General features: G+C 40.5%; 1 protein-coding gene across 4 annotated transcripts in view; it reads left to right on the top strand.

Annotated features, from left to right (window-relative positions):
* The window catches only part of SCN8A (sodium channel, voltage gated, type VIII, alpha subunit), a 352,497-nt gene that overhangs the window by 274,319 nt on the left and 63,385 nt on the right, over nt 1-14,793 (top strand). The gene's annotated exons all lie outside the window — the stretch shown is intronic.

Raw genomic sequence — 14,793 nt, 5'->3', positions numbered from 1 at the left:
TCCAGGATTAGCTGTCTTCCTTCCTTTATACAGAAATCAGGTGTTAAGTTTTTATAAACAGTGAAGAGTTAGTTGGGAAGAGTGTTCTAGGTTATCTGGATCCTCTTTATATCTACACATTGTAGTTGTTGTGTGATGTCAAGTCAGAACCAGCTCATAACTGATCTTCCAGTGAGTTTTCAGAGGCTGGAAATAACACAGGAGGAGATTAGCCATCTCTCTCCCTCAGAGCAGCTTGGAGGCTTGGCAGCTCAACTCTCTACCACTTGGTCCCCAGAGCTCCTGTAATACTATTTAATTTGAGCGTCATCTTTCCCCAGTATTTGTGTGTGTGTGTGTGTGTAACACAATACACAGCCCCACATCATATGTCACTTACATAATTTTTAGTTCTGATACTGAAAGCACACATAGTAAAAAGGATCTTGTATCAGTCTAGACCTTGTGGCCTATTATGCTCCCTGGTGTACATTTACAGTGATGGTGTGGACTTTTCAGCATCTGTGTCTAGGATGGGCAGCATGCTCCAGGCTCAGTGCTGTAGTATATATAAATCCTGTAAGCAGCCCGATGGGAGCTTGTAATCCTGAAACTAGACCTCCCGTAGGGGGTCTGGTGTAGCCTGGCCACCCTGTGCCTGGGCAGACATACACAACATGTATGGCCCATGAAAGAGAATTTTGAGCCAGTCACACAGTGTCACACAGCTAGGAGCTTTATTTTGCTAACCACTGATTAAGTATGAGAAACGTAACTTTTATTGATAGTGATTTTGCTATTGTTGTTTTCCCCTGTTATTTTTTTTCCTCAAAGTCTTTGTATTTCCTTGCTTTTTACAGAATCAGTCCTTGATTTCCAAGAGATTTTGAGAGGCCTTTTCACCTACCATCAGCAGAACGTACTAAGACCTTGTACTAAGACCAGGCCAGCAAATAATTTTTTCTTTTCATTTCTTAACATCTACAGAGATAAAGAGTCCCACCAAAATCAGAGTTGTAGGCATTCAGAAGACTTTGCTCAGAACCATTAGTGAAGGGAGAGTTAGGCAGCTCACAGTGAGGAACTCTGAAGCACTCTGGGGGCAAGCAAGCATTTTCTATGAGGAAGTACAGTTAGCATTGAAGGTGCAGAGAAGTGAGTGCTTCAGGAAACTATGGACTAGCCAGGGGATTGGATGTGGGGATGAGGGAAAATAAATCAAGAGTAGCTTAGGTCTGAGGATGTAGTAACTGAGTGGAAAAGGCGTACTACTACAGAAGGAGCAGGTTTGGAGTTTCAAATCAAGAGTCCTGTTTTGGATGCATTATCTGTGAGAGACACCTATTCAGTGAGTGGAAATGCCACATCACGGAGTTGATATTTGCTGGACCTTAGCCAAACTTATCTTTTGAGTGTTTTGTGGACAAGGACTCAAAGACATATCTCACTGCCAGTGAGCACAAGTTTTGAGTTTGGCAGAAAGAGACACAGATCTGAAAGTCAGAAGATTTGAGCTATTGGTTCAAAGAAAATAGAAATATTAGATTTAGGCTAACTTTAGATAAGTCATTCATTTCTGTCCAGAAATGTTTCCCATCTAACAAATGAAGACTATACTCTGGTGTTGGTGATTGGGAGGATGTAAGATGTGAACCCATACCAAAGTTTGTAGAATAGTTCAAAGTACTTATAGAGTATAGGCACTATATGAGTATAATGCAGTCAGAGAATTTTCACAGGCTTGGAGATATATGGAGAACTTTTGATGAAGCCTAAGAGTAAAATTATGGAGGAAAGGGAGAGGTACTAATTTACAAAACATAGAGTACAACTTTATTTGAACTGGGAAGTTTCTTCCACAGCCACACCAGTGAATTAAATGTCTGTAAGACATGCAGCTGGGACAATGATGTGCCAAACGTGGTAATGGTTACCCATGGTGGACAGTGTTTGCTGGAGCTTCCCCACTAAACCAAGCCTGGAAGCAGGAGCGTCATCCACTTCCAAAATGGCTTGCCTCAGGAAACTCTATGTATGAACAGTGCTCAGGCCTTTCATTCATAGGGTCACCATGAGTCGTCTATGACTCAACAGTACCTAACGACAACAACAAGAAAACGTGCAGAGGAGTCTGGGTGGTGCAAGCAGTTTGTAATTGACTCTTAACATGAAAGACTGGCAGTCCAAATGCCCCCAGCAACTCCCCTGAGAAAGGCCTGATGAACTGCTCCCATAAAGATCACAGCCAGGAAAAGCCTGTGTTCACGTGGAGTCAGCGTTAGTCATGGGCTGGCTCGAGGGCGGCTGACAACAACGTGGGACATGCAGATGCTTTGTAAGAAAGTTGAAAGCAATTGTTTATAAGCTGAAGATCCTCACAACTTCTACTTTCCCTGCAAAAGAGAGTGCCGATAATAAGAGGACCTATGAACCTCCCTTGATTCCATTTAATTGTTTTAGAAAACTATGTGACTTTTACAATTTTCATAGTACCTACAAGAGGAATGAAATGATTCTTTTTCTTACTTTTTTGCCATTAGTTGAACACAATAGTGAGTTTACACTGAATACTTTTTTTAAAAGCCATCTAGATCTCCTAAAGAAATTTCAAGTACAATATAAAAAAAAACCATTTTTTTAGAGTAAGTTGCCAGCATAACCCATGATTCCCAAATACCTTATTTTGTGTGTGCTCGCTTTTTTGTTTACAAACAAATGTGTTTTTCTTTAAAACTACCTAAGTATCAAGAAATTCACTTTGGTACCTAACAGCCATCTAATTCTTCAGTAAAATCTACTCAGTATCATAGCTTTAAGAAGATACTACATATGGCAAACTGGTAGACAGGTGATGGGGCAAAATAATTTGATTCTAGAATTGCCAATTGTACTTGATCGCATCACTCCTTAACTATGAGCTAATCTTACTCTGTCTGGAAGAGTTCCTCAGTCTTTCCTTGACATCCATGACCTTGATGCTTTTGAGTGTGTTACATAGAATGCCCCTCCTCTTGGGTTTATTATGTATCTCTCCATGATTGGTTAGGTATCTTTGGAAGTCAAGTGAAGCTGTTTCTTCTCATTGCATCTACCAAGTTTTTCCTGCCCCCCACCTCAATCAACCATTTCTCACAGAACTCTGATTCTTATAGTAAACAGTTAATGGTGTTTTAAAATCAAGATTTGGGCTCAGGATATGCATATTGCTATGAGTGGCATCCACTTCCTAAATAACATGCCTGTGGAAACTCTATGAACTTTGATAAATGTTGATAGTTGTAGAGGGGCCTCAGGCCTTTTGTTCATAGTGTCGCTATGAGTTGTGCTCGACTTGAAGGCAATCAACAACAACGTGCAACACTGAGATATCACTGCTCCCAGACTTGCTTGGTAGAGCACTAGTTGTATCCACTGAGCTATATAGCTGTAGTTTTTCATGTCTCAAGTGTATAACTCGTAGAGTTTTACCAAACCCATTGCCATCAAGCCAGTTCCCACTTACAGCAACCGTATAGGACAGAGTAGAATTGCTCCATACAATTTCTTTATGGAAGCAGACTGCCTTGTCATCTCCCCTGGAGTGAATGCTGGGTTCAGACTGACAACCTTGTGGTTATCAACCAAGTTATTAACCACTGTGCTACGAGGGCTCCTATGTAGAGCTTTCCCAAATATTTTCATTATAGAAGGACTGAATATTCTCTTTCTGAAAATAAAGATCAAGCTCAAACTCATTGCCATCAAATCAGAACTGACTCCTAGTTGATGCTCCAGTGGGTTTCTGAGGATATAAATTGCCCCAGAGGAGACTGCGCATTTCCCCACTTTGGGTTAGCAGCACAACTCCCCACTGACTGTACCAACAGAGCTAAAGATAGGAACATGAAAAACCCCGGTCACCCCGAATGAGGCTGAGCCTTGTCTACAAATACAATTATGACAGAAGGATGTATGCCTCTTCTCCTCCACCCTTCCTGTGCCCCAGTGAAGTGCCCTCATTTTCACCTTTACTTGGTGACGTAGTGCGTACAAGTTGTTAGTCCTGTGCCCAGGGGCTGGTGTAGCTGAAACAGGTCAGCCAGCTTTGAGTTCCTGGCATCCATTAGAACAGTAGTTCAATCATCAAACGTTTTAGGCCTTTGAACCCCTTTACACTCTGACAAAGAGCTTGGTTAAACGTGGGTTATACATGTTGGTATTTACCATATTTGAAATTTAGACAGAAAATTTTTAGTACTTAATTATTGATTAAAAATAATAGTAATTCTCATTACATGCCAAACACAGAGAATCAATGCAATCTGTAACAAGTCATAAACATATCACCAAGCAAATATAAATAAATAACACATATTGACTTTTGGCTTATACTGATGGAAACAATTACATTGATTAAGGATGAGGTTACAGCTAATGGATGTAATTGCTCTCAATAAGTAGTACACCTGCAAAAACACTTGAGTTGGCAAAAGTAGTGTGAAGTATTTGCAACAAGGACAACAGATTAGCTGCCAACCCTACTTATGTACAACCAAGCCCTTCAGGTCCCTTGACTTGGAAGTGTTCTGGGTGATGGTTTCATGGGACATACAAACCGATTGCTAAATATGATATAATATGATATAATATAATATGTTGTTGTTGTTGTTATGTGCCGTCGAGTTGCCTGCGACTCATAGCGACCCTATGTACAACAGCCCTAAACTCCACTCTGTCCTGTGCCAATCGCACTGTCTCTGACACTCCCATCCCAATTATCCCAGTCACTGAATCAATCCACCTCATAGAGGGCCTTCCTCTCCTGCGCCGTCCCTCCACCCTCCCAAGCATGATGTCCCTCTCCAAGGACCGGTCCCTCCTCACTACATGTCCGAAGTAAGTTAGACGGAGCCTCAGAATCCTTGCCTCCAAGGAGCCACCCGGTTTAACCCTCTCCAGGACAAATCTATTTGTTTTCCTAGCAGTCCATGGTATTCTCAGTATTCTTCTCCAGCACCACAGCTCAAAGGCATCAGTTCTCCTTCTATCCTCCTTGGTCATTGTCCAACTCTCTGATGCATAACAGGTGATTGCGAAGACCATGGCCTGTATCAGATGCACCTTAGTCTCCAGAGAGATACCACTGCTCTATATAATATAATATAATATAATATATAATTAATAAACATATAATAACATGGTTAATGCCTCTTTTTCACCTCCATCTTCCTTATGTAGTACCTGAGTCTTAAGCTTCTGAGTTACAATAATTGAGCTCTATTCACTTGTACTAGTTGTTGTTGTTGTTGTTATGTGCCGTCGAGTCACTTACGACTCATAGAGACCCTATGTACAACAGCCCTAAACTCTGTTCTGTCCTGTGCCAATCGCACTGTCTCCGATACACCCATCCTGATTACCCCAGTCACTGATTCAATCCACCTCATAGAGGGCCTTCCCCTCCTGTGCTGTCCCTCCACCCTCCCAAGCATGATGTCCTTCTCCAAGGACCGGTCCCTCCTTACAACATGTCCAAAGTATGTTAGACGGAGCCTCAAAATCCTTGTCTCCAGGGAGCCGCCTGGTATAACCCTTTCCAGGATAAATCTGTTTGTTTTCCTAGCAGTCCATGGTACCCTCAATACTCTTCTCCAGCACCACAGCTCAAAGGCGTCAATTCTCCTTCTATCCTCCTTGGTCATTGTCCGACTCTCTGATGCATAACAAGTGATCGCAAAGACCATGGCCTGTATCAGATGCACCTTAGTCTCCAGAGAGACACCATTGCTCTTCAGAACTTTGGAGAGTTCCCTAACAGCAGACTTTCCCATCGCAATACGTCTTTTAATTTCCTGGCTACTGGTGCCAAAAGTGTTGCATGTGGAAACTATAGAACAATATCGTTGATTTCACATGCAAGCAAGATTCTACTGATGATTATCCAAAAACGACTGGAACAGCACATCAGCAGAGAACTGCCAGAAGTCCAGGCTGGGTTTAGAAGGGGTCATGGTACTAGGAAAATTGTAGCTAATGTTAGATGGATTTTAGCTGAAAGTGGGCCATACCAGAAGAATGTCTATCTGTGTTTCATTGATTATGCAAAGGCATTCGACGGTGTGGATCATAACAAACTATGGCTGACTCTGAGAAGACTGAGAATCCCAGAACACTTGATCGTGCTAATGAGGGACCAAGAGGCAGTCATCAGAACAGAGCAAGGAAACACTGCATGGTTCAAAATTGGGAAGGGCGTATGCCAGGGATGTGTACTGTCTCCATACCTTTTCAACCTGTATGCAGAACATATTATCCGTGAGGCTGGGCTCTATGTGGAGAAGTTTGGCGTCAGGATTGGTGGAAGATTCATCAACAATCTGCTTTATGCAGATGACACAACCCTGCTTGTCGAAACTGAAGAGGACCTGAAGCACTTGCTGCAGAGGGTCAAGGACTGCAGCCTCCAAAATGGATTGAGGCTCAATGTCAAGAAGACAAAGATTCTTACCACTGGACCAGTTGGCAGCATCAGGATGGATGGTGAAAAGATTGAGATTGTTCACAGCTTTAGTTTGCTTGTCTCCACAGTCAACACTCTCGGCACTTGTACTAGAGAGGAATAATAACCAAATTAAAAACAGGAAGAAAATATAGATTGTCTAATTGCCTTCATGAACCACTTTCCTCTTTACTTTAAGTCCAGAAGAACTACTGGCTACCATTACTGAACATTTTAATCAATGATGCTATGAGGGGCAAAAAAATCCACATCAAAAGGGCAAGAATGTAGAACAGAATTTTAAATTTTCAGAGTCCAGGATTTCTTGTGCTATGGTATAGATAATCTTTATATCTTAACTCTTAAATAAAATAATGTATCACCTAAATCTTCTTAAAACCAAATAGTTGTTTAGCTTAACTTAAAGAATGACTGTATAAGCCTTGTGCTCTTTAAAGATCTATCTGGGATGAAACTAACAGAAGCAGTTCCCAAGATTAGGTAAGACTTTAGAGGGCAGTGAGTTTAAGAATAATTGTACACCTGGAAGAATGTAATCAATATCTTTTCATTTTGCCTAGATAAATTGCTGAATTGGAGTGTATATTCTCAATAACAATAAAAATAAAATTAATTACATAGTATACCCATTGTGCATTAATATAGATAAAATACTATATGATGGAGGGCTTTATCCTCAGGGGGAAAATAGAAAAATGGCATTATTCCACATTTTTTTCAAAATTCTCTAATGTCTGACTTAAGACAGCTGGATTCTAACCTACTTCCACATGCACTCTGTTACACTCGTTCAATTGCACACTGAAAACCTGGCCTCATAGATATATAGGTGGGAAAGAGAAGACCTTGTACCCCTTGTAAGGGTTTTAGTGATCACAGAATCCTCAATTACACTTTGAGAACTATGACATATTGGAGCATAATTATCATTTTTTTAACTGTGGTAAAATATATGTAGCAGAAATTTTGTCTTTCTAGCCATTGTTAAGTGTACAGTTCAGTGGCATAGTTTAAATTACATTCATCATGTTATGTTGTCATCACCATTGTCCATTTCAGAAAGTTTTGATCTCCTTAAACAAATTCAGTGTTCCTTAAAGTATTTATTTCCCATTCCCTTCTCTTTGAAATTTTAGGTTACCACTAATAAACATTGTCTGTAGGCACTTGCGTAGATATTTTTGTATCAGTGACATCATACAATATTTGTCCTTTTGTATCTGACTTATTTCACTCAGTCTTGTTTTCAGGGTTAATGCATGTCTTAATATATATCAGCATTTTCATTCTATTTAGGTTGAATGCTATTTCATTTTTAAATACGCTATCCATTCATACCATAATGAACACTAAGACTGTTTTCCATTGTTTACTTATTATGAATTATACTAAAATGAGCATTTCTGTACAAGTATGTGTTTGAGTCTCTGCCTTCAGATCTTTGGGGAACTACCTAACTAGGAATGGAGTTACTGAGTCATATGGTACAGTAAAACCTTCAAAACCTGGAACCTGTATAAGGTAGAAATGTCAGAGAAAGAAAACTCAAAATATTTTCCTTGACTTCCAGAAAAACAGGGGAGTCCATTCGATCTGATGTCTCATAGGTATCAGTATAATTCTGTACTTAACTTTTTGGAGAACCAACAGACTTTTTCCATAGTGATTACACCAGTTTACATTCCCACCAGCGATGCACAAGGATTCTAATTACTCATATTCTTTCCAATACTTGTTCTTTTCTGGTTTTTGCTAATAGTAATCATTCTAATAGAATGAAGTGATATTTCATTGTGATTTTCATTTGCATTTCTCTAACGACTACCAAGGGAGCTCTAGTGGCCTAATGGTAAGAAAATGTGCTACAGTCCCGAAAGCCTGCAGTTTGAGTACACCAACTGCTCTGCGGGAGAATAATGGCATTCTCTCCCATTTGATGACCTGCCTCTGAAAACCCACCTGGAGGGACAGCTATGCATCAGTTCCAATTCGATGGAACACAGCAACAGTGACTAATGATGCTGAATATCTTTCCACGTGCTTGTTGGTCACTTATTTTCTTTGGGAGAAATAGCTCCTCATATCTTTTGTCCATTTTTAATAGGTTATGTCTTTTCATTGTCAGTTTATAACTCTTACATATTACAGATATCAAAGCTCTGTCAAGTACACGGTCACCAAATATTTTCTCTCATTTTGTAGGTTTTTAAAAAATTTTGGTCAGATCCAATTTCTCCATACTTTTATACCTTTTACTTTTGATATCCTATCTAAGACTCCATTGTATAAAAAAAAGTCTTATAATTTCACCCGTTTGTTTCCTTCTAAGATTTTTATGATTCTAGTTCTTATAATTAGGTCATCCATCCCTTTTTAGTTCATGTCCATCTGTATTATGAGACCATGCTCATTGTTTTGCATGTGGAAATCCAGTAGTCCCAGCTCCATTTGTTGAAGAGTCTCTCCTTTCATCATAGAATGGACTTTGTGTTCTGTCCAAAAGCGGTTGTCAATAACCATACGGATTTTTTTAAACACTCATTTCTGTGTTACTGGTTGATATATCTATTCTTACACCATTACCTGTATAAGTTGCCCTACCGCGGTCACTTGTGGTTGCTGTGAGGCTAAACACTGTGACACTGATGTGTCAAATGCGTTAATGGTTGGCTACCCAATGCAGACAGAGAGTGGGGTGGAGCTCCCCGATTAAAACAAGCTTGGAAGGAGGAGTGGCATCCACTTCCATAATAGCTTGCCTCCGGAAACCCTATGAACCTGGAGAGAGGATGAAAGGCACCCAAGCATTGAGGATTCTCCTTCATAGAGTCGCTATGAGTCGCCTGCGACTCAACGGCACTTAACAACAACAACACCATTAGCACATTGTTTTAATTATGACCTGTTTTGAAATTTGGAAGTGTTCTTGTTTTGTTGCTCTTCAAGATGGTTTTGACCGTTTGGGTCTTCCTAGGATTCCATATGAGTTTAAACGTTGGTTTTTCCATTGACAGTTGACAATTTTTCGAGGTTGCAGTACTTTGGGTCATAGTGATATCTTTACTTTTGTAACTCATGGAAAGACATCACAGGATGCTTTTCAATCTGTTTAGGTCTTCTAGAAAATAACAATTCTTAGGTGAATAGTTAATGGCATCGGAGTGAAGGATACACAAATGGTAGTACTCTCCTTGTACGTGTGTCTTTTCCCATCCCTTTCTCTGCTCCGTTAGCCTCCCCTTACACTTCTGCCTACCCTATCCAGCACCTCCCTCCCCCGAATCAATGCTTGATATGATGGCTCAGGCCTCAAGTCACTTCCGCGATGCCTTGTGCCCCGCACTGCTGCTGGTCCCTCACGGTATAGGAGGCTCTGAGTCCAACTGCCTTGTGCCAGCCTTCAGGAAGGATTTTGGTCGGAGGCAGCACTGGGGACAGGTCCTTGCCCCTGAGTTCCTGCTCCAGGACTGTCGTCTTGTGACTTAGTGTCTCTGCTTTTCCATTTGTCTAACACACTGCTGCCCCAGTAGGATAATTTCCCACATGAGGGCTGTGCCTCCTCTAGATCTGGTATGCTGGTGTTGAGGCTGGGCTTGAGGAGGAATGTGGCATCAGGATTGGAGGAAGACTCATCAACAACCTGCAATATGCAGATGACACAGCCTTGCTTGCTGAAACTGAAGTGCTTATTTCAGAAAGTCAAGGACTGTAGTCTTCTATATGGATTGAAGATCAACATCAAGAAAACAAAGATTTGAACGACTGTGCCAGTTGGCAGCATCATAATAGATGGAGAAGAGATTGAGGTTGTTAACAATTTCAGCTTGCTGAGTGAAATATCTCAATCACAAAAAGACAAATACTGCATAATGCCACTGTTATAAAACACGACTGGCATGGGGGTTGAGGGGAAACTAAGAAGAAGGGATAAATAATTTGCACAGCATTGAAATAGACAAGGGAGAGAACTGTATAAAAGGAATATATGATTAGGTATTATTGGCATGACAGGAGTCCAGAATAAGAGCTGCATAGTAAAGTGGACTGGGGGAGGGGAGCAATCTGTATAACAATGAAAGAATTTTTTTTCCAAATAAAAAAGTTAACTAGGGGTAGGGCAGGGAGGAAAATGTGCAACAATGTATGAATGGAAATCCAACTTCTCTATAAACTTTCATTAAAATCTCAATACATTTTTTAAAAAATAAAAAACAATTTCAGCTTGCTCAGCTGCACAAGCAACAGTCTTGGCACCAGCAGTCAGGAAATCAAAAGACAAATTGCAGTGAGAAAATCTGCTATCAGGGACAGATGTCAGTCTGGAGACTAAGGTGCATCTGATCTAGACCGTGACCTTCGCAATTACTTCCTATGCATCAATGTCTAAGGATGACCAAAGAAGAATTGGTGCCTTTGAATTGTAGTGCTAGAGGAGAGTCTTGAACATGCCATGAACCACAAGAGAACAAACAGGTCTGTCTTAGGATGAAACCAAGTTTCTCATTGGAGGCTACAATTTTGAAGCTCCGTCTCACGTATTTTGGGCACATGGCCAGACCTTGGAAAAGGATATCACAGTTGGAAAGGTGAAGGGACAGCGCAGGAGAGGAAGACCTTGGATGAGACGGATTAACGTAGTATCTGGGGTAATGGGTGTAGGTTTGTCAGAGTTAGTGCTTTGGGTCACTATGAGTCGCATGGACTTAACGGCACATAGCAACAATAGTACACTGCTTATAATTCCTTTTCCCTTTGTCAAGAAACATATTACAGTGCAAATAAGAATGCTGTCATAAGGATAAGTTTAAATCTGCTCTTCTCTTTTTTAAAAAAGCAGCAATTCTTTTATACAACTAATAGATTCATTTTGACCTGCACCCCAGCTAATAGTAACTCATCAGTCATTGAGACAATGTGGTTGATGACCCCTGTCATGGGTAATTCCTGTCAAGTGTTTGGCAGCCCTTTATCTCATGACAGCCAGCGCCACATCACTGTCATTGCTGATTTCCTCTGAGGAACTGGAGTTTTCACAGTATAAATATTACAATGCCAGTCAACCAATACTTATTTATTGATAATTTTTTGTTTATTCATCAGGATAATAAATTCAAACTTGACTGAATTAAGCAGGCAAACCTTTTGATAGAGGGAAACTTTTGATGGGTATATTAAGAGTGAAATGTCAGGAAATGATTAGCTACTACTTGTTTTCCTAAACTACTCAGAGGGATACTTAGCTTACTCTGTAAACTTTGATTTTGCTTATTTATTGGATTGTTTTTTATTGCCTTCAAGTCGAACACGACTCATAGTGACCAACCCTATGAACAAGAGGCTTAAAGCCCCTCTCCAAGTATCAACATTTATCAAAGTTCATAGAGTTTCCAGAGGCATGTTGTTTAGGAAGTGAATGCCACTCCAGCTTCAAAACTTGTCATAGTGTGTTATTATTGTTATGTGCCATTGAGTCACCTGCGACCCCATATTCAGCAGCTCTGAACCCTTCCCTGTCCTGAGCCAGTCTCACTAATTCCAACATACCAACCCCCATTGCCCCAGTTGCTGTATCAGTCCATCTAATCCGTAGTCTCCCTCTCCTGCTTTGTCCATCCACCCATACGAGCATGATGTCCTTCTCCAAGGACTGGCCTCTCCTGGCCTCGTGCCCAAAGTAAGTGAGGTGGAGCTTCAAAATCCTCACCTCCAAGGAGAGACTTGGTTTCACCCTCTCCAAGACGGACCTATTTGTTTTCTTGACAGTCCATGCTATGTTCAAGATTGTTCTCCAGCACCACAACTCGAAAGCATCTATTCTTCCTGTCATCCTTAGTCTTTGTTCAACTCTCTGAAGCATAACAAGTAATTATGAAGACCATGGCCTGGATTAGGTGCACCTTTATATCTATACTGACATCATCTCTCTTCAGCACTTTGGAGAGGTCCATGACAACAGATTTTCCCAATGCAGTTCATCTTTTGATTTCCTGACTGCTGGTGTTAAGAATGTTGAGTGTGGATCCAAGCAAGATGTCATTGTTAACAGCCTCAATCTCTCCTCCATCTATTATGGTGCTGCCAATTGGCCCAGTGGTGAGAATCTTTGTCTTCTTGATGTTGAGCTTCAATCCATATTGAAGACTACAGTCCTTGACCTTTTTTGCAGCAAGTAAGGTTGTGTCATCTGCATATCATAGGTTGTTGATGAGTCTTCCTCCAATTTTGATGCCACAATTTCCTCATAAAGCCCTGCCTCCCAAATGATCTGTTCTGTATACAGATTGAAAATAGATGGGGACAAGGTGCATCCCAGACACACTCCTTTTCTGATTTTGAACCATGCAGTGTTTCCTTCTCTGTTCTGAGGACTGCTTCTTGGTCCAAGTATAAACACAATCAAGTGTTCTAAGATTCCCATTTTCCTCAAGGTTAGCCACAATTTATTGGATTACCTTTTTTTTTATTTATTCTTTTTTTGTGTATGTACCATCAAATCAGACCTGATTGGTATAGGAGGAGATTGTCCCTCCTTCTCCAGCAGAGCATCTGGTGGATTTGAACCAAGCGCCTCTGGGATTGCAGTGCATCTTCTTGCCACTAGGCCACCAGAGCTCCCTTATTGGATTACATTAGAGAATTTTTTTTTCATTTTAGAACATGGTATCTTCAATTTAGAAAAATAGCAAACTATACATTGAGAAGTATGTGAATATCACACACTTCTACTTATATCCATTTGTATATATTTCAATCAAATCACTCTTTTATCACTGCTGTATATTAATTTAGGGAGCTCTGGTGACTTCTTGTTGATTGCCTTCTAGTCGAGCACACTCTCTACGACCCTATGAACACAAGGCCTGTAACCTTTCTATAACCATCAACATTTATCAAAGTTCATAGAGTTTCCGGAGGCATGTTGTTTAGGAAGTGGATGCGACTCCTGCTTCCAAACCTGTCTTAAACTGGGAGCTCCGCCAAACGCTGTCCACTATCAATAACCGTTATGGCATTTGACACCCCAGTGGCACAGAGTTCAGCATCACAGCAACCCCAGATTCCCTCAGTACAGCATATTGACAGAAGGGTGCTGTACCACTTAGAAGAATGTTCCTCCAAAATATAATAACAACCAACTATAAATACAGAGGCTCTCCTTGAGGTCTTATTGACTCTAAACAAGAGGCTTAAATTAAAAAAAAAACCCAACCAATATAGTTTGTTGTTGTTGTTGTTATGTGCCATTGAGTCTCCTGCGATGCCTAGTGACCCTATGTACAGCAGCTCTGAACCCTGCCCTGTCCTGAGCCAGTCTCACTAATTCCAACACACCAACTTCCATCGCCCAGATACTGTACTGGTCAGTCTCATCTGGAGACTCAGTGATAAGGAATTGCACTGCCAACACAAAGGCAGGTGATTCGAATCCTCAGGCAGCCTCATTGGAGAAAGGTGGTCAATCTCCTTTGCGATTCACAGCCTCCGAAAGCTCACTGGAGAATCAACTATGAGTCAGCTTCAACTCAACAGGACATAATGATATATATTGATCTGGTATATTTTCAAACAGCATATCTAATTATTTTTAAAAATGCTGTTCTCATAGACTCTTATTTTCAGAGCTGTCTTTTGTATATAAACATCATGACTAGTTGGTTACAAATAGTTTACTATAACAGTTTAAAATCATTTTATATAAAATCCTCTCCTCTTAAAATCTGACACTATTCCAAAATAGTGTAGTTAACCTAGAAAGTGGATATTTATCCTGTCAACACTGGAACTCATAGGATTTTACTTTCTTATTGTGTGTTGTTATCAAGGTCTCCAGGATTACAGAAGGCACTGGGAAACAAGGTGCTCCCAGTCAGGCAGAGAACTGAAGACAGTAACAGAAGGAAGGTGTCATAGTTGTATTAAAGAAGCTGCTGATTATGATCTTGAGAAATCCAAATTTTCCAACAATAAGAAAATTCTTCATGTACACAGTAACCCAATAGAATTTTATACAAGCATTAAAATTAGAAATAGAAATTTAGTTATTTAGCCAGGTCAGGAGTTCTACAGGACACATCACTTTCCCTTTGGAGACAGTACAAGTAAACTTAAGAGACACTGGACAGAGGGGGAAAAAAATCTCTCTGACAAGCTGTCAAGTCATGGGTCAGACAATGGGACATTAATTCTGAAGGCATTTGGTAGAAGTGAAGTAGTATCCTGCTGGAGGGTGGAGCTGGGAAATAACTGGGTCAAGGCACTGGGCTAAGGGCAGGGACTACACTGTAACTAATGATCAACTCCAAAATGAGGGATTT

Source organism: Elephantulus edwardii, unplaced genomic scaffold (genome assembly GCF_000299155.1).
Source record: "Elephantulus edwardii isolate Elephantulus edwardi_28Jun2011 unplaced genomic scaffold, EleEdw1.0 scaffold00278, whole genome shotgun sequence".
NCBI classification, from domain to species: domain Eukaryota; kingdom Metazoa; phylum Chordata; class Mammalia; order Macroscelidea; family Macroscelididae; genus Elephantulus; species Elephantulus edwardii.
Note: the sequence above shows the minus strand (reverse complement) of the source record. Positions and strands in the feature narration are given on the sequence as shown.